The following is a 21,286-nucleotide window of genomic DNA, read 5'->3' as shown; positions in this document are numbered from 1 at the left end:
TACCATCTAAATACCTCAAAACATTTGCAAAGAATCAAGTTATCAAAGCTCAATGTTCTACAAGTATTTTATTATACACTACCACATGCAACATTTCCCGTTTCCAACCATACAACAATTTAACGAAGAAGAAACTTCGCCATGAATACTATGAGTAAAGCCTAAGGACATATTTGTCCATATGCAACAGCGGAGCGTGTCTCTCTCTCCCACACAATGAATGCTAGGATCCATTTTATTCAAACAAAACAAAAACGAAAACAAACCGATGCTCCAAGCAAAGCACATAAGATGTGACGGAATAAAAATATAGTTTCAGGGGAGGAACCTGATAATGTTGTCGATGAAGAAGGGGATGCCTTGGGCATCCCCAAGCTTAGACGCTTGAGTCTTCTTGATATATGCAGGGGTGAACCACCGGGGCATCCCCAACCTTAGAGCTTTCACTCTCCTTGATCATGTTGTATCATCTCCCTCTCTTGATCCTTGAAAACTTTCTCCACACCAAACTCAAAACAACTCATTAGAGGGTTAGTGCACAATTAAAATATACATGTTCAGAGGTGACATAATCATTATTAACACTTCTGGACATTGCACAAAGCTACTGAAAGTCAATGGAATCGAAAAATCCATCAAGCATAGCAAAACAGGCAATGCGAAATAAAAGGCAGAATCTGTCAAAACAGAACAGTTCGTAAAGACGAATTTTATTGAGGCACCAGACTTGCTCAAATGAGAATGTTCAAATTGAATAAAAGTTGCGTACATATCTGAGGATCACTCACGTAAATTGGCATAATTTTCTGAGTTACCTACAGAGAATTTTTCCCAGATTCGTGACAGCAAAGAAATCTGTTTCTGCGTAGTAATCCAAATCTAGTATGAACCTTACTATCAACGACTTTACTTGGCACAACAAAGCACAAAACTAAGATAAGGAGAGGTTGCTACAGTAGTAAACAACTTCCAAGACTCAAAATAAAAATAAAGGTACTGTAGTAAAAACATGGGTTGTCTCGCATAAGCGCTTTTCTTTAACGCCTTTCAGCTAGGCGCAGAAAGTGTATATCAAGTATTATCAAAAGATGGTGCATCTACAGCGGGGTGTGGAGTTTTCTCAACCATGCATAGTATATTGGATACATAAGTTTTAGCGGCTCCCTTTTCATTAGTCTTGGGCTTGCTACTTTCATCAAACAAATTTTCAGGAACAAGCCAAGCATAGTTATTTTCTAGTGCTTCATGCATTGCTAGGAGCTTACATGGTATTGGTGCTTTACTCTCCCCACCATTATTAACATTATTAGTATACTTAATTCTATCCATATCCATCTTTTCAAGGATACTAACAAAATTGGTATAAGAACCAAGCATCTTATATTTAATAAAGACCTTTCTAGCCTCTCTTGCTATACCACCAAATTCTCTAAGAAGGGTTTCTAAAAATAAATCTTTCTTTTCCCCTTCTTCCATATCACCGAGTGTAAGAAACATGTGTTGGATTATAGGATTGAGATTAACAAATTTAGTTTCCAACACGCGAACTAAAGCAGCAGCAGCAATTTCATAAGTAGGAGCGAGTTCTACCAAGTGTCTATCTTCAAAATCTTCAACGGTACTAACATGATTGAAAAATTCTTCTATATTATTTCTCCCAATTATAGACCCACGTCCTACCGGTATGTCTTTTACGATAAAATTAAAAGGAAACATGTTGAAATAAGTAAAGCAAATATAAGTAACTAATTTTTTTGTGTTTTTAATATGGGGTATGCAAACAGGACAGTAAAACTAGCAACTAATTTTTTTTGTATTTTGATATAATGCAGCAAACAAAGTAGTAAATAAAGTAACAAAACAAAGTAAAGAGATTGGGATGTGGAGACTCCCCTTGCAGCATGTCTTGATCTCCCCGGCAACGGCGCCAGAAAACAGTCTTGACACGCGTACATCACGCGTCCGTTGGGAACCCCAAGAGGAAGGTGTGATGCGTACAGCGGCAAGTTTTTCCTCAGTATGAAACCAAGGTTTAATCGAACCAGTAGGAGCCAAGAAGCACGTTGAAGGTTGATGGCGGCGAGATGTAGTGCGGCGCAACACCAGGGATTCCGGCGCCAACGTGGAACCTGCACAACACAAACCAAGTACTTTGCCCCAACGAAACAGTGAGGTTGTCAATCTCACCGGCTTGCTGTAACAAAGGATTAGATGTATAGTGTGGATGATGATTGTTTGCAGAGAACAGTAGAACAATTGCAGTAGATTGTATTTCAGATGTAAAGAATGGACCGGGGTCCACAGTTCACTAGTGGTGTCTCTCCCATAAGATAAATAGCATGTTGGGTGAACAAATTACAGTTGGGCAATTGACAAATAGAGAGGGCATGACCATGCACATATATGATATGATGAGTATTGTGAGATTTAATTGGGCATTACGACAAAGTACATAGACCGCTATCCAGCATGCATCTATGCCTAAAAAGTCCACCTTCAGGTTATCATCCGAACCCCTTCCAGTATTAAGTTGAAAACAACAGACAATTGCATTAAGTATGGTGCGTAATGTAATCAATAACTACATCCTCGGACATAGCATCATTGTTTTATCCCTAGTGGCAACAGCACATCCATAATCTTAGAGGTTTCTCTCACTCCCCCAGATTCACGGAGACATGAACCCACTATCGAGCATAAATACTCCCTCTTGGAGTTACTAGCATCAACTTGGCCAGAGCCTCTACTAATAACGGAGAGCATGCAAGATCATAAACAACACATAGATATAAATTGATAATCAACATAACATAGTATTCTCTATTCATCGGATCCCAACAAACACAACATATAGCATTACAGATAGATGATCTTGATCATGTTCGGCAGCTCACAAGATCCGACAATGAAGCATAATGAGGAGAAGACAACCATCTAGCTACTGCTATGGACCCATAGTCCAGGGGTGAACTACTCACTCATCACTCCGGAGGCGACCATGGCGGTGTAGAGTCCTCCGGGAGATGAATCCCCTCTCCGGCAGGGTGCCGGAGGCGATCTCCTGAATCCCCCGAGATGGGATTGGCGGCGGCGGCGTCTCTGGAAGGTTTTCCGTATCGTGGCTCTCGGTACTGGGGGTTTCGCGACGAAGGCTATTTGTAGGCGGAAGGGCAGGTCAGGGGGCCACACGAGGGGCCCAGGAGACAGGTCGGCGCGGCCAAGACCTAGGCCGTGCCGCCCTATCGTATGGCCGCCTCGTGGCCCCACTTCGTTGACTCTTTGGTCTTCTGGAAGCTTCGTGTGAAAATAGGCCCCTGGGCGTTGATTTCGTCCAATTCCGAGAATATTTCCTTACTAGGATTTCTGAAACCAAAAACAGCAGAAAACAGCAACTGGCTCTTCGGCATCTCGTTAATAGGTTAGTTCCAGAAAATGCATAAATATGATGTAAAGTATGCATAAAATATGTAGATATCATCAATAATGTGGCATGGAACATAAGAAATTATCGATACGTCGGAGACGTATCACTCTGCGAGGCGGAGAACACCAGAGAGAAAAGAGCTCTCCGGCAGGCTGAGATCCGCCGGGGAAATTCCCTCCCGGAGGGGGAAATCGACGCCATCGTCACCGCCATCAAGTTGGACATCATCTCCATCACCATCATCATCATCTTCATCATCATCACCGCCGTCTCCACCGCTGCACATCGTCACCGCTATAGCAATTTGGGTTTGATCTTGATTGTTTGATAGGGGAAACTCTCCCGGTGTTGATTTCTACTTGTTATTGATGCTATTGAGTGAAACCGTTAAACCAAGGTTTATGTTCAGATTGTTATTCATCATCATATCACCTCTGATCATGTTCCATATGATGTCTCGTGAGTAGTTCGTTTAGTTCTTGAGGACATGGGTGAAGTCTAAATGTTAGTAGTGAAGTATGGTTGAGTAATATTCAATGTTATGATATTTAAGTTGTGGTGTTATTCTTCTAGTGGTGTCGTGTGAACGTCGACTACACGACACTTCACCTTTATGGGCCTAGGGGAATGCATCTTGTACTCGTTTGCCGATTGCGGGGTTGCCGGAGTGACAAAAACCTAAACCCCCGTTGGTATATCGATGCAGGAGGGATAGCAGGATCTCAGAGTTTAAGGCTGTGGTTAGATTTATCTTAATTACTTTCTTGTAGTTGCGGATGCTTGCAAGGGGTATAATCACAAGTATGTATTAGTCCTAGGAAGGGCGGTACATTAGCATAGGTTCACCCACACAACACTTATCAAAACAATGAAGATTAATTAGCCGTATGTAGCGAAAGCACTAGACTAAAATCCCGTGTGTCCTCGAGAACGTTTGGTCATTATAAGTAAACAAACCGGCTTGTCCTTTGTGCTAAAAAGGATTGGGCCACTCGCTGCAATTGTTACTCTCGCACTTTACTTACTCGTACTTTATTCATCTGCTACATCAAAACCCCCTGAATACTTGTCTGTGAGCATTACAGTGAATCCTTCATCGAAACTGCTTGTCAACACCTTCTGCTCCTTGTTGGGATCGACATTCTTACTTATCGAAGATACTACGATACACCCCCTATACTTGTGGGTCATCAAGACTATTTTCTGGTGCTGTTGCCGGGGAGTGAAGCGCTATTGGTAAGTGGAATTGGTAAGGGAAATTTCTACTGTTTATGCTGATTTTATTTCTGCCTGCTGCCATAATTCATTATGGAGAGATCTTCTCTTGAGTTTTTATTTGGAAAATCTGCTACTACTGCAAAGGTAGTGGATGAGGCGCCAGGTGAGGAAGAAATACCATACAAAATACCTATGAAAATTATTGAACGTGTAGTGGATAACCGTTATACAGGGGATGGAACTGTCCACCCTGGAGATCATTTACTGTTCTTACATGAATTATGCGGTTTATTCAAGTGTGCAGGTATTGCTATGGATGAAGTGAGGAAGAAACTATTCTCTATATCGCTGTCTGGTAAAGCGGCGCATTGGTATAAATTACTGGATAATGGGGATTCTCTTGAATGGAATGATATTGTGCCCCGATTTTATTCTAAGTTCTATCCTCCAAGTGAAATTCACAAGGATCGGAATCGCATATATAATTTTTGGCCTCATGATGGAGAGAGTATTGCCCAAGCGTGGAGGAGATTGAAGTCTTTAATGCTCAAATGCCCCATTCATGAGCTTCCTGGTAATGTTATTATTGATAATTTCTATGCAAGACTTTCTTTTGAAGACAAGACCTTGCTGGATACTTCTTGTTCTGGATCATTCACGCGCAACAAAGAAGAGTTTAAAAGGGACCTTCTTAATCGGATCCAGGAGAATACTGAACGATGGGAGAACGACAAAGATAGAGAATCAGGTATAAATTATGATTATAAATGCATTGAAGCTTTTATGGATACTGATAAATTTCGTAATATGAGTGCTACTTATGGTCTTGATTCTCAAGTTGCTGCAAATCTTTATAAAGCTTTTGCCTCTCATTATGAATTGCCTAAGAATAATTTTGATAAGTATCATGAACCGTATAAAGATAAAATTGATTCATCTATTAATGAATGCGTTGTAGTTGAAACTGTTGATCATGTTATTCCTGAAGCTTATATTGAAAAAACTCCTTTCCCTGCTAAAATGAAGGAGTACTCTGTTATAAATAGTGCGGTTCATAAAAGTGAAAAGAAACCTATAGAACCTGAAGAACAAATAAAAGTTGAACCTGCTGTTGTAATAGTTAAAGATCTTGTGACTGAAAATGTGGAGGATGGTCATATTATTTTCTGTGAAGATGCTTCTAATATTGTTTCACATCCTAATAAGTCCAAGCAAGCTAGTGTTCCTATGCTATCTATTAGAATTGGTGATCATTGCTATTATGGTTTATGTGATATTGGTGCAAGTATTAGTGCTATTCCTTATGAGCTTTATACGGAGATTATGCACGAAATTGGTTCTTGTGAACTTGAAGATATTGATGTGGTTATTCGGCTGGCTAATAGAGAAACTATTTCTCCAATTGGTATTGTTCGAGATGTGGAAGTTCTATGCGGTAAGATTAAATATCCTGCTGACTTTTTGGTACTTGGTTCTGCTGCTAGTAAATATTGTCCTATCATTTTTGGTAGACCTTTTCTAAATACTTGTGGAGCTATTATAGATTGCAAGAAAGAGAAAATTTTGACTAAATTTGCTGGTGAATCTTATGAGTTTAACTTCTCTAAATTTGCCAAAACTCCTTATAAAATTGATCCGCCTAATGATGATTTTAAAGTTGAACAGTGTGCATCTATTGCCCTTGCTCCTAATAATCCTTTGCAGCAACATTTGGAGAATAGTGAGAGTGAAGTTTTTAGGGAAGAAAGAGATGAGCTTGATGAAATTTTCCTTCGCCAACCTATTCTTAAGCATGATTTACCGATAGAAGATCTGGGTACAACACCACCACCAAAGGAAGATCCTGTCTTTGATTTAAAACCGTTGCCTGATAATCTTAAATATGCTCATATTGATGATAAGAAAATATATCCTATTATTATTAGTTCTAAGCTTACAGAGTTTGAAGAAGAAAGGTTATTGGAAATATTGAAGAAACACCGAGGTGCTATTGGCTACACTCTTGATGACTTGAAGGGGATTTCTCCCTCTATTTGCCAACACGCCATTAATATGGAAGATGATGCGAAGCCTGTTGTTGAACCTCAGCGTCGTCTAATTCCTAAGATGAAGGATGTGGTAAGAAATGAGGTATTAAGACTTCTTGAAGCTGGTATTATATATCCTATTGCTGATAGTAGATGGGTTAGTCCTGTGCATTGTGTTCCTAAGAAAGGAGGAATGACAGTTGTGCCTAATGATAATGATGAGCTCATACCTCAAAGAGTAGTTGTAGGGTATAGAATGTGCATTGATTATCGAAAAGTTAATAAGGTTACTAAAAAAGATCATTACCCTTTGCCTTTTATTGATCAAATGTTAGAAAGGTTATCTAAAAATACTCATTTTTGCTTTCTTGATGGTTATTCTGGGTTTTCACAAATTGTTGTTAAAACTAAGGATCAAGAGAAAACCACTTTCACTTGTCCCTATGGAACTTATGCTTATAGACGTATGCCTTTTGGTTTATGTAATGCTCCTGCTAGTTTTCAAAGATGCATGTCTGCTATTTTTCATGGCTTTTGTGAGAGTATTGTAGAGGTATTCATGGATGATTTTCCGTCTATGGGAATTCTTTTGATAATTGCTTGCGGAACCTTGATAAAGTTTTGCAGAGATGTGAAGAAACTAACCTTGTTCTTAATTGGGAGAAATGCCACTTTATGGTTAATGAAGGAATTGTATTGGGACATAAAATTTCCGAGAGAGGTATTGAAGTTGATAGAGCTAAAGTTGAAGCAATTGAGAAGATGCCCTGTCCTAGGGATGTTAAAGGTATTCGTAGTGTTCTTGGTCATGCTGGGTTTTATAGGAGGTTTATTAAAGACTTCTCCAAGATTTCAAAGCCTCTTACTAATCTTCTTCAAAAAGATGTACCTTTTGTTTTTGATGATGATTGTAAGGAAGCTTTTGAAACTCTAAAGAAAGCCTTAACAACTGCTCCTATAGTTGAACCTCCTGATTGGAACTTACCATTTGAAATTATGTGTGATGCTAGTGATTTTGCTGTAGGCGCTGTTCTTGGACAGCGAGTAAATAAAAAATTGAATGTTATTCATTATGCTAGTAAAACCCTTGATGCTGCTCAAAGAAATTATGCTACTACTGAGAAAGAATTGTTAGCTGTAGTCTTTGCTTGTGATAAGTTTAGATCTTATATTGTTGATTCAAAAGTTACTATTCATACTGATCATGCTGCAATCAGATACCTTATGTAAAAGAAAGATGCTAAGCCAAGGCTTATTAGATGGGTGCTTCTGTTGCAAGAATTTGATTTACATATTGTAGATAGGAAAGGTGCTGATAATCCTGTTGCTGATAATTTGTCTAGATTGGAAAATATTGTTTATGATCCTGTTCCTGTTAATGATAGTTTTCCAAATGAACAATTGGCTGTAATAAAGGTGAGCTCATGAGAGGCAGTCCTTGGTATGCTGATTATGCTAACTTTATTGTTTCCAAGTACTTGCCTCCAACCTTTTCAGCTCAGCAAAGGAGGAAATTCTTTTATGACTTGAGGCATTATTTCTGGGATGACCCACACTTATATAAAGAAGGAGTGGATGGTATTCTGCGAAGATGTGTTCCCGAATATGAACAGCAAGAGATATTGAGTAAATGTCATGGTAGTGCTTATGGAGGACATCACGCCGGAGATAGAACCGCGCAAAAGGTTCTACAATCAGGTTTTTATTGGCCAACTCTCTTCAAAGATGCAAGAAAGTTTATTTTATCTTGTGATGAATGTCAAAGGGTTGGTAATATCTCTAGACGCAATGAAATGCCTATGAATTATACTCTTGTTATTGAACCGTTCGATTGTTGGGGATTTGACTTCATGGGACCTTTTCCCTCTTCGGAAGGTAACACTCATATACTTGTTGCTGTTGATTATGTTACTAAATGGGTGGAAGCCATACCCACAAAAAGTGCTGATGGTGAGACCTCTTTAAGAATGCTTTTAGATATTATTTTTCCTAGATTTGGAGTTCCTAGATATATTGTGACTGATGGAGGTTCTCATTTTATTCATGGTGGTTTTAGAAAAACTCTTGCTAAATATGGTATTAATCATAGAATTGCTTCCGCTTATCATCCTCAAACTAGTGGGCAAGTAGAATTATCAAATAGAGAAATTAAATCTATCTTGCAAAAGACTATTAATAAAACTAGAAAGAATTGGGCTAGTAAATTGAAGGATGCACTATGGGCTTATAGAACTGCTTATATAAATCCCATGGAATGTCACCTTATAAAATGGTTTATGGGAAAGCTTGTCATTTACCTATAGAACTAGAGCACAAAGCTTATTGGGCAGTAAGAGAATTAAATAAAGATCCTAAACTTGCCGGTAATAAGAGGTTGCTGCAATTGAGTTCTCTAAATGAATGGAGAAGTGAAGCTTATGAAAATGCTAAACTCTTTAAAGAGAAAGTTAAAAAATGGCATGATAGAAGGATTATCAAAAGAGAATTTAATATTGGGGATAAAGTCCTATTGTATCGGTCTCGTCTCAGATTCTTTGCAGGGAAATTACTCTCGAAATGGGAAGGACCATATGTTGTTGAGGAGGTGTATCGTTCAGGAGCAATTAAAATTAGCTCTCTCCAAGGCAATGCCACACAAGTGGTGAATGGACAAAGACTCAAGCATTATATCTCAGGTGATTCTTACAATGTAGATGTTGATGTTATTCGAGTGGAAACATCGGAGGCCTTCATCAAAGGTCAAATTGACAGTCCGCCAGAACTCGACTTTGAATAGGTAACAGTACTGGTAATAAAAAGTTCGCAATTTACTTTCCGAACAATATTTTTGCTATTTTTGGAAAATATGAAAAATTACGAGATCGAAACGGAGTGGAGGAGACGCACGAGGGCGTGCCCTCATAGGCCGGCACGGGCCCCATCCAGGCCGCGCCGCCCTATGAGCTGGCCGCCTCGTCGCCCCTTTCCGACTCTAGTTTGACCTGGTACTTTCCTTTTGTCGTGAAAATTCCTGCTATATAATCCCCCGGACCCCCGGAGGTCCGTATATCGTTTTCTCGACGTGTTTTGTTTCGAGCTGTTTCTGCCAGGATCTGTTTTCAGTCTAGAAGCACCATGGTCTCCAAGAACAAGGACAAGGAGCTTTCGGATGAAGATATTCAAGATCCCGAGTGGAAAGAGGTGGACAAGAGCGTCAAGGAAGAGGATGAAGAAGAGGTGGAGGAAGACTCGCACGCATACCCGCGTCCTACCATCGCAAGCATCGAGGTGGTGGATAACCCTTTTAGTGCAAACAAGAGCGCAAGAATTCGCACCGGAGGAAGGGTTCCACGTCATTACCTAGCTCCAAAGACATCATCTTCAGGCACTCACCATCCCTTCCGCAATCTAATTTTCAATAGCCAAATTGAAAGGACTCCCAAGGCAGCATTGCCTAGCAATTGGGATATAGATCATTCTAACACTGCAGGAAGGATGAAGCCTGAGGGTGAAGAGTGGGGAAATAACTCCAAGAGTTGGGACTCGCCGTCGGACATACTTCTTAACCGCGTCGAGCACAATTCGGAGATGATTCGCAACCTCACGTACAAGATTGATGAGCTTCCGGAGCTTGTTGAGAAGCTTGTCAGGAATTCATCACCACCATCGCCAAAGGAGTAATTCATCATCGGTATTGGCATCCCCTTGGTTTGTTCCAAGCTTGGGGGAGTGCCGCGGTATCACATCATCACTACCTTTTACTTTTTACTGTCAAGTAGTGTCATATCATGAGTAGGGAAGTTATCATATAAGATGGGTTGCAGTGTGGAAGTATCTCTCCTCTAGTTGATTGTCTATGTATCCCTTGGTGTGAGTTATCGTTATGGAATATTAATGAGAAGTCTTATCATTTACATGTTACACACCTTATTTTAGTTTGCAATCTCTATTATATGATTGATCTTGTTATTAGTATTGGTATCACTTTGGGAGCATTGAATAGATCTATTTGGTTTTGGCAAACTTAGCATTGGTCAATAGCAACAACACTTTGAGGTTTAAGTAGAAAAGAGAAATACATGTAGTTGTTTCATTATCTTTCTTTCTTGTTAGCTCATAGCTTATTATTCTGAAGTTAAAACTGTTTGTGCTTGCAAGGAAGATGCATGATTGTTTCTATCACATGTATATTTGTTTGTTTCCCTCGACTCTTATGCTTGCTAATTAACCTTGCTAGCCAAAGACCCGTACTGAGAGGGAATACTTCTCGTGCATCCAAACCTTAACCCAAACCTATGTCATATGTGTCCACCATAACTACCCACTACATGGTATTTCCTGCCATTCCAAGTAAATACTTCGTGTGCTACCTTTAAATAATTCAAAATTTACTATTTCTTATTTGTGTCAATGTTTTATAGCTCATGAGGAAGAATGTGGTGTTTTATCTTTCAATCTTGTTGGGCAACTTTCACCAATGGACTAGTGGCTTCATCCACTTATCCAATAATTTTGCAAAAAGAGCTGGGAATGGGATTCCCAGTCCCAAATTAATTAACCTAAATAGACACTCCTCCATGGTATGTGATTGATGGATGGCACCCGAAGGATTCGGTTAGCCATGGCTTGTGTAAGCAAAGGTTGGGGGTAGTGTCATCATAATAAAACTAAAATAAAAAGGCACTCCTTCATGGTATGAGATTGTTGGCAGGCACCCGAGGATTAGGCTAGCCATGGTTTGTGAAAGAAAGGTTGGAAGGAGTGCCACACAAAAATAAAATGGGAGCCGCTCTTTGAAGGTTTGTCTGGCAAGGGGGTTAGAGTACCCGCTACCAGTCGTTGACAACAACAAACACCTCTCAAAATGTTACTTTCATTCTCTTTATATGATTTCAAAACCGAAAAAGCTCTAGCACATGATTTAATCCCTGCTTCCCTCTGCGAAGGGCTTGTCTTTCACTTTATGTTGAGTCAGTAAACCTATTTCCTTCCATCTTAAGCAAGCATTTGAGTTGTTGTGATCAAACCATTATATTGTGATTTGCTTCATCATGTCTTTTACTCTTCCTTGTTTAGTACAAGTTTTATCTAAATGAATATAGCTTTGCAAGTTATCAATGATCATGAGGAGATTATTATGATTGAGTATGCAAGTTGTGCCATATAAACCTTAACATGAGAGCGCTGCTCGGTAAGATAAGTATAACCTGTTAATTGTTCTCTGACCAAGAACAAAGTTTGCCATCACCAACTATGATTTCTTATGCACCTTCATTTGTGATCACCTTATACTTGTTTCAAGTTGAATTATATGAGGAAGTTGTTTACTAGAATATCTTGTGTGAGTGAATATGATGCTTCTTGTCCGTATTTTATTTATCGACTCTTCACTCCATAAACATGTGGTCCTATTTACCGAGTTCAGTTTCGCTTGGGGACAAGCGAAGTCTAAGCTTGGGGGGAGTTGATACGTCCAATTTGCATCACTATTTTATATCATAATTTGCTGTTATTCATTGATATATTTCATATTTGGGGATAATACCTATGTTATTTCATCTATTTTGCATGTATCATGATTATTGGAGGATCGAGCACCGGAGCCAGGATTCTGCTGGAAAAAGCGCCGTCAGAATGCAATATTTCGGAAGATCAACAGTTGACGGAAATTATACGAAAAATCCTATTTTTCCAGATGACGGAGGGAGCCAGAAGGGGGAGCCGAGGGGACCCGAGGTGGGCCCACCCCATAGGCCGGCGCGGCCCAAGGCCTGGCCGCGCCGCCTTGTGAGGAGGGGGCCCACAGCCCCCTCTCGCCTCCTTTTCTTCGCGTATGCCTTCGTCCCGAAAACCTAAGCTCCAGAGGGTACCTCGCGAAGGGTTACAGCCGCCTCTGCGAGGTGGAGAACACCAGAGAGAAAAGAGCTCTCCGGCAGGCTGAGATCCGCCGGGGAAATTCTGTAGGATAACGTTGCATAGAAAACAAAAAATTTCCTACCGCGAACACGCAATCCAAGCCAAGATGCAATCTAGAAGACGGTAGCAACGAGGGGTTTATCGAGTCTCACCCTTGAAGAGATTCCAAAGCCTACAAGAGGAGGCTCTTGTTGCTGCGGTAGACGTTCACTTGCCGCTTGCAAAAGCGCGTAGAAGATCTTGATCACGATCCCTCCGGCGCCACGAACGGGCAGCACCTCCGTACTCGGTCACACATTCGGTTGTTGATGAAGACGACGTCCACCTCCCGTTCCAGCGGGCAGCGGAAGTAGTAGCTCCTCTTGAATCCGACAGCACGACAGCGTGGTGTCGGTGGTGGTGGAGAACTCCGGCGGAGCTTCGCTAAAGCACGCGGGAGCTATGGAGGAGAGGGGGAGGCTAGGGTTTGGGAGGGGGTGGCCGGCCACTTGAGGGGTGCGGCCAGCTTGTGGTCTTGAGGTGGCCGGCCCCCTCCCCTTGTCCCTCATTATATAGGTGGAAGCCCCAAGGGTTGGACTACAAGTCTCCGAATAAGACCCGAACCCAAAACCTTCCATATGATAGGGAAACCTACCCAAGCTAGGACTCCCACTAGAGGTGGGAGTTCCACCTTCCATATGGGGGGGGGGGGGTGGCCGGCCCCATAGGGGGAGTCCACTTGGGACTCCTCCCCCACTAGGGTTGGCCGGCCATGGAGGTGGAGTCCCTCCTCCTTCCTTGGTGGTTTCTTCCGGACTTTTCTAGAACCTTCTAGAACCTTCCATAGAACCTTCCGCATCATTTTAATTCACATAAAATGACATCCTATATTTTAATCTTATTCTCCGGACCATTCCGGAACTCCTCGTGATGTCCGGGATCTCATCCGGGACTCCGAACAAATATTCGAACTCCATTCCATATTCAAGTTCTACCATTTCAACATCCAACTTTAAGTGTGTCACCCTACGGTTCGCGAACTATGCGGACATGGTTGAGTACTCACTCCGACCAATAACCAATAGCGGGATCTGGAGATCCATAATGGCTCCCACATATTCAACGATGACTTTAGTGATCGAATGAACCATTCACATACAATACCAATTCCCTTTGTCACGCGATATTTTACTTGTCCGAGGTTTGATCTTCGGTATCACTCTATACCTTGTTCAACCTCGTCTCCTGACAAGTACTCTTTACTTGTACCGTGGTATGTGGTCTCTTATGAACTTATTCATATGCTTGCAAGACATTAGACGACATTCCACCGAGAGGGCCCAGAGTATATCTATCCGTCATCGGGATGGACAAATCCCACTGTTGATCCATATGCCTCAACTCATACTTTCCGGATACTTAATCCCACCTTTATAACCACCCATTTACGCAGTGGCGTTTGGTGTAATCAAAGTACCTTTCCGGTATAAGTGATTTACATGATCTCATGGTCATAAGGATTAGGTAACTATGTATCGAAAGCTTATAGCAAATAACTTAATGACGAGATCTTATGCTACGCTTAATTGGGTGTGTCCATTACATCATTCATATAATGATATAACCTTGTTATTAATAACATCCAATGTTCATGATTATGAAACTAATCATCCATTAATCAACAAGCTAGTTTAAGAGGCATACTAGGGACTTCTTGTTGTCTACATATCACACATGTACAAATGTTTCGGTTAATACAATTATAGCATGATATATAAACATTTATCATAAACATAAAGATATAAATAATAACCACTTTATTATTGCCTCTAGGGCATATCTCCTTCAGTCTCCCACTTGCACTAGAGTCAATAATCTAGATTACATTGTAATATACCTAACACCCATGGCATTCTGGTGTTGGTCATGCTTTGCCCTAGGGAGAGCTTTAGTCCACGGATCGCTACATTCAGATCTGTGTACTTTGCAAATCTTTACTTCTCCATCTTTGATGTACTCGCGAATCGAGTGGTAACGCAGCTTGATATGCTTCAGCCTCTTGTGTGACCTTGGCTCTTGTGCATTGGCGATGGCACCCATGTTATCACAAAGATATGATTAATGGGTCCAATGCACTAGGAACCACACCGAGCTCTACAATGAACCTCTTCATCCATACCGCTTCGATGAAGCCTCCGAAGCCGCTATGTACTTTGATTCTGTTGAAGACTTCGCCACCGTGCAATCGCTTCGAGCTTGCCCAGCTTATCGCAGCACCATTCAATATAAACACGTACCCAGACCGTGACTTAGAGTCATCAGATCGGTGTTCCAACTTGCATCGGTGTAACCACTTACAACGAGCTCTTGGTCACCTCCATAACAAAGAAACATATCCTTAGTTCTTTTCAAGTACTTCAGGATATTCTTGACCGCTGTCCAGTTGTTCCATTCCTGGATCACTTTGATATCTGCTAGTCAAACTAACAAAGCATGTGCTAGATCCAGTCTAGTACATAGCATGGCATACATGATAGATCCTACTGCCGAGGCATAGGGGATATTACTCATCCTTTCTCTTTCTTCTGCCGTAGCCGGTCCTTGAGTCTTACTCAAGACCTTGCCTGGTAACATAGGTAAGAACCCTTTCTTACTTTCGTCCATTCTAAACTTCTTTAGAATCTTGTCCAGATATGTACTCTGTGATAGCCCTATTAGGCGTCTTGATCTATCTCTATAAATCTTGATGCCTAATATATACGATGCTTCACCAAGGTCTTTCATTGAAAAACTATTATTCAAATAACCTTTAACACTGCTTAATAGTTCTATATCATTCCCGATCAATAATATGTCATCTACATATAATATCAGGAATGCTACAGAGCTCCCACTCACTTTCTTGTAAATACAGCCTCTCCATGACACCGTATAAACCCGAAGTCTTTGATCACCTTATCAAAGCGTCGGTTCCAACTTCTTGATGCTTGCTTCAGTCCATAGATTGAACGCTGAAGTTTGCATACTTTGTCAGCATTTTTAGGATCGACAAAACCTTTGGGTTGTACCATATACAACTCTTCCTCAATGTCTCCATTAAGGAACGCTGTTTTGACATCCATCTGCCAAATCTCATAATCGAAAAATGCAGCTATTGCTAACAAATTCCTCACAGATTTTAGCTTCGCTACAGGTGAGAAAGTCTCATCGTAGTCAACTCCTTGAATTTGTCGAAAACCCTTTGCGACAAGTCGAGCTTTATAGACAGTAATATTACCATCAGCATCTGTTTTTCTCTTGAAGATCCATTTATTCTCGACAGCCTTTCGGCTATCAGGTAAGTCTACTAAAGTCCATACTTTGTTATCATACATGGATCCCATTTCGGATTTCATGGCTTCTTGCCATTTGTTGGAATCTGGGCTCATCATCGCTTCTTCATACGTCGTAGGGTCCTCATCATTGTTGTCCACAATCATGACATTTAGACAAGGATCATACCAATCAGGAGTGGCACGTTCCCTTGTCGATCTGCGAGGTTCAGTAGTTTCCTCGTTCGAAGTTTCATGATCATTATCATTAGCTTCCTCTGTTGCCGGTGTAGGCGGTACAGTACAACTTCCCAGATCGCGCTACTCGATCAACGAGTATAGATTCATCAATCTCATCGAGTTCTACTTTTCTTCCAAATACTTCTTTAGTGAGAAATTCTTTCTCAAGAAAGGTTCCGTTCTTAGCAACAAAGATTTTGCCTTCGGATCTGTGATAGAAAGTGTACCCTATAGTTTCCTTAGGGTATCCTATGAAGACGCATTTCTCCGCTTTGGGTTCTAGCTTGTCCGGTTGTAACTTCTTTACATAGGCTTCGCAACCCCAAACTTTAAGGAACGACAGCTTAGGTTTCTTATTAAACCATAATTCATACGGTGTCGTTTCTACGGATTTTGATGGTGCTCTATTTAAAGTGAATGCGGCTGTCTCTAATGCATAACTCCAAAATGATAACGGCAAATTAGTAAGAGACATCATACAACGAACCATATCTAAGAGAGTTCGATTACGACGTTCGGACACACCGTTTCGTTGTGGTGTTCCTGGCGGTGTCAATTGTGAAAGTATTCCACATTTCTTTAAATGCATGCCAAACTCATAACTCAGATATTCACCTCCACGATCAGATCGTAAAAATTTAATCTTCTTGTTACGTTGATTTTCTACTTCACTTTGAAATTCCTTAAACTTCTCGAAAGTTTCGGATTTATGTTTCATGAAATAGATATACCCATATCTACTCAGATCATCTGTGAAGGTTAGAACATAACGATAACCACCGCGCGATGCTACGCTCATTGGTCCGCACACATCAGTATGTATGATTTCCAATAAGTCAGTAGCTCGCTCCATCATACCAGAAAATGGAGTCTTAGTCATTTTACCCATTAGACATGCTTCGCATCTATCAAGTGACTCAAAGTCAAGTGATTCAAGTAATCCATCAGTATGGAGTTTCTTCATGCGTTTCACTCCAATATGACCAAGGCAGCGATTACACATATAAGTAGAATTATCATTCAATTTAATTCACTTAGCATCAACGTTATGTATATGTGTATTACTACTATCGAGATCTAACAGGAATAAGCCATTCTTTTGTGGTGCTCGACCATAAAAGATATTATTCATAAAAATAGAACAACCATTATTCTCAGACTTGAATGAATAACCGTCTTGCATTAAACAAGATCCAGATATAATGTTCATGCTCAACGCAGGTACATAATAACAATTATTTAGGCTTAAAACTAATTCCGAAGGTAGATGTAGAGGAAGTGTGCCGACAGCGATCACATTGACCTTGGATCCGTTTCCAACGCGCATCGTCACTTCATCTTTCAGTAGTTGTCGTTTATTCTTTAGTTCCTGTTTCGAGTTACAAATATGAGCAACCGAACCAGTATCAAATACCCAGGTACTAGAACGAGAACCAGTGAGATAAATATCTATAACATGTATATCAGATATACCTTCTTTTTTCTTCTTGACAAGGCCGCTCTTCAGATCAGCCAGATACTTGGAGCAAATACGCTTCTAGTGTCCCTTCTCCTTGCAGTAATAGCACTCAGCATCAGGCTTAGGGCCGTTCTTAGGTTTCACAGGAGGCGTGGCAGCTTTCTTGCCACCCTTCTTAAATTTTCCCTTAGACTTGCTCTGTTTCTTGAAACTGGTGGCCTTGTTGACCATCAACACTTGGTGCTCTTTCTTGATCTCAATCTCAGCAGCTTTTAGCATGCCAAAGAGTTCAGGTAACTCCTTGTTCATGTTCTGCATATTGTAGTTCATCACAAAGTTCTTGTAACTTGGTGGCAGTGATTGAAGGACACGATTAATCCCCAGTCTGTTAGGAATCACTATTCCCAAGTCACTGAGTTTCTTCGCATGCCCGGTCATGGCGAGCATGTGCTCACTAACGGAGCTGCCTTCTTCCATCATGCAGCTGAAGAATTGTTTCGATGCTTCATAGCATTCCACGGCCGCATGAGTCTCAAAAATAGCTTTCAGCTCTTTCATTAACTCATGAGGATCGTGGTGCTCAAAACGTTTTTGAAGATCGGATTCCGCATCGCATGTGATGGCACACTGAACTTGAGAGTACCGAATTTTCCGAGTCTCGTAAACAACTTTTACTTCATCGGTTTCAGTTTCTGCAGGAGGGTCACCTAGCGGTGCATCAAGCACATATTGCAGATTTCCGCTAGAGAGGAAGATCCTCACATGACGGAACCAGTCGGTGAAGTTGCTACCGTTGCTCTTAAGTTTTTCTTTCTCTAGGAACTGGTTAAAATTGATTGGGGACGCCATCTCTACAACATATATTTGCAAAAGTTTAGACTAAGTTTATGACAAATTGAGTTCAAATTTTAATTCAACATAATTAAAAATCTAGGTGAACTCCCACTCAAAACAATATCCCTCGCATTGTCTTAGTGATCACACGAACCAAATCCACCGCGCCTAAGTCCGATCATCACGAGACAACGTGTGATTTCAATGGCGAACACTCAAAGTGTTCATCATATCAACCATATGATTCATGTTCTACCTTTCGGTATCACGTGTTCCGAGACCATGTCTGTACATGCTAGGCTCGTCAAGGCCACCTTAGTATCCGCATGTGCAAAACTGTCTTGCACCCATTGTATGTACTTGTTGATTCTATCACACCCGATCATCACGAGATGCTTCGAACCGACAAGACTTGGTAACGGTGCTACTAAGGATGAACACTTTATTATCTTGAGATTTTAGTGAGGGATTATCTTATAATGCTACCATCGCGATCTAAGCAAAATAAGATGCATAAAAGGGTTAACATCACATGCAGTTCATATGTGATATGATATGGCCCTTTTTGTCTTTGCGCCTTTGATCTTCATCTCCAAAGCACGGACATGATCTCCATCATCTTCGGGCATGATCTCCATCATCGTCGGCGTAGCGTCAAGGTCAATGGCGCCGTCTTCATGATTGTCCTCCATGTAGCAACTATTACAACTACTTTGAAATACTACTCAACATGAAATTTAAAGACAACCATAAGGCTCCTGCCGGTTGCCACAATACAATAATGATCATCTCATACATATTCATCATCACATTATGGCCATATCACATCACCAAACCCTGCAAAAACAAGTTAGACGTCTCTAATTTGGTTTGCATATTTTACGTGGTTTAGGGTTTTCGAGAGAGAGATCTAATCTACCTACGAACATGAACCACAACGTTGATACTAATGTTTTCAATAGAAGAGTAAATTGAATCTTCACTATAGTAGGAGAGACAGACACCCGCAAAGCCTCTTATGCAATACAAGTTGCATGTCGAACGAGGAACAAGTCTCATGAACGCGCTCATGTAAAGTTAGTCCGAGCCGCTTCATCCCACTATGCCACAAAGATGCAAAGTACTCAAACTAAAGATAACAAGAGCATCAACGCCCACAAAACCATTGTGTTCTACTCGTGCAACCATCTATGCATAGACACGGCTCTGATACCACTGTAGGAAAACGTTGCATAGAAAACAAAAAATTTCCTACCGCGAACACGCAATCCAAGCCAAGATGCAATCTAGAAGACGGTAGCAACGAGGGGTTTATCGAGTCTCACCCATGAAGAGATTCCAAAGCCTACAAGAGGAGGCTCTTGTTGCTGCGGTAGACGTTCACTTGCCGCTTGCAAAAGCGCGTAGAAGATCTTGATCACGATCCCTCCGGCGCCACGAACGGGCAGCACCTCCGTACTCGGTCACACGTTCGGTTGTTGATGAATACGACGTCCACCTCCCGTTCCAGCGGGCAGCGGAAGTAGTAGCTCCTCTTGAATCTGACAGCACGACAGCGTGGTGTCGGTGGTGGTGGAGAACTCCGGCGGAGCTTTGCTAAAGCACGCGGGAGCTATGGAGGAGAGGGGGGCGGCTAGGGTTTGGGAGGGGGTGGCCGGCCACTTGAGGGGTGCGGCCAGCTTGTGGTCTTGAGGTGGCCGGCCCCCTCCCCTTGTCCCTCATTATATAGGTGGAAGCCCCAAGGGTTGGACTACAAGTCTCCGAATAAGACCCGAACCCAAAACCTTCCATATGATAGGGAAACCTACCCAAGCTAGGACTCCCACTAGAGGTGGGAGTTCCACCTTCCATATGGGGGGGTGGCCGGCCCCATAGGGGAGTCCACTTCGGACTCCTCCCCCACTAGGGTTGGCCGGCCATGGAGGTGGAGTCCCTCCGGGACTCCACCTTCCTTGGTGGTTTCTTCCGGACTTTTCTAGAACCTTCTAGAACCTTCCATAGAACCTTCCGCATCATTTTAATTCACATAAAATGACATCCTATATATGAATCTTATTCTCCGGACCATTCCGGAACTCCTCGTGATGTCCGGGATCTCATCCGGGACTTCGAACAAATATTCGAACTCCATTCCATATTCAAGTTCTACCATTTCAACATCCAACTTTAAGTGTGTCACCCTACGGTTCGCGAACTATGCGGACATGGTTGAGTACTCACTCCGACCAATAACCAATAGCGGGATCTGGAGATCCATAATGGCTCCCACATATTCAACGATGACTTTAGTGATCGAATGAACCATTCACATACAATACCAATTCCCTTTGTCACGCGATATTTTACTTGTCCGAGGTTTGATCTTCGGTATCACTCTATACCTTGTTCAACCTCGTCTCCTGACAAGTACTCTTTACTCGTACCGTGGTATGTGGTCTCTTATGAACTTATTCATATGCTTGCAAGACATTAGACGACATTCCACCGAGAGGGCCCAGAGTATATCTATCCGTCATCGGGATGGACAAATCCCACTGTTGATCCATATGCCTCAACTCATACTTTCCGGATACTTAATCCCACCTTTATAACCACCCATTTACGCAGTGGCGTTTGGTGTAATCAAAGTACCTTTCCGGTATAAGTGATTTACATGATCTCATGGTCATAAGGATTAGGTAACTATGTATCGAAAGCTTATAGCAAATAACTTAATGACGAGATCTTATGCTACGCTTAATTGGGTGTGTCCATTACATCATTCATATAATGATATAACCTTGTTATTAATAACATCCAATGTTCATGATTATGAAACTAATCATCCATTAATCAACAAGCTAGTTTAAGAGGCATACTAGGGACTTCTTGTTGTCTACATATCACACATGTACAAATG

This window comes from Lolium perenne, chromosome 1, assembly GCF_019359855.2.
Source record: "Lolium perenne isolate Kyuss_39 chromosome 1, Kyuss_2.0, whole genome shotgun sequence".
NCBI lineage: Eukaryota > Viridiplantae > Streptophyta > Magnoliopsida > Poales > Poaceae > Lolium > Lolium perenne.
This window is presented reverse-complemented; position numbering follows the sequence as displayed.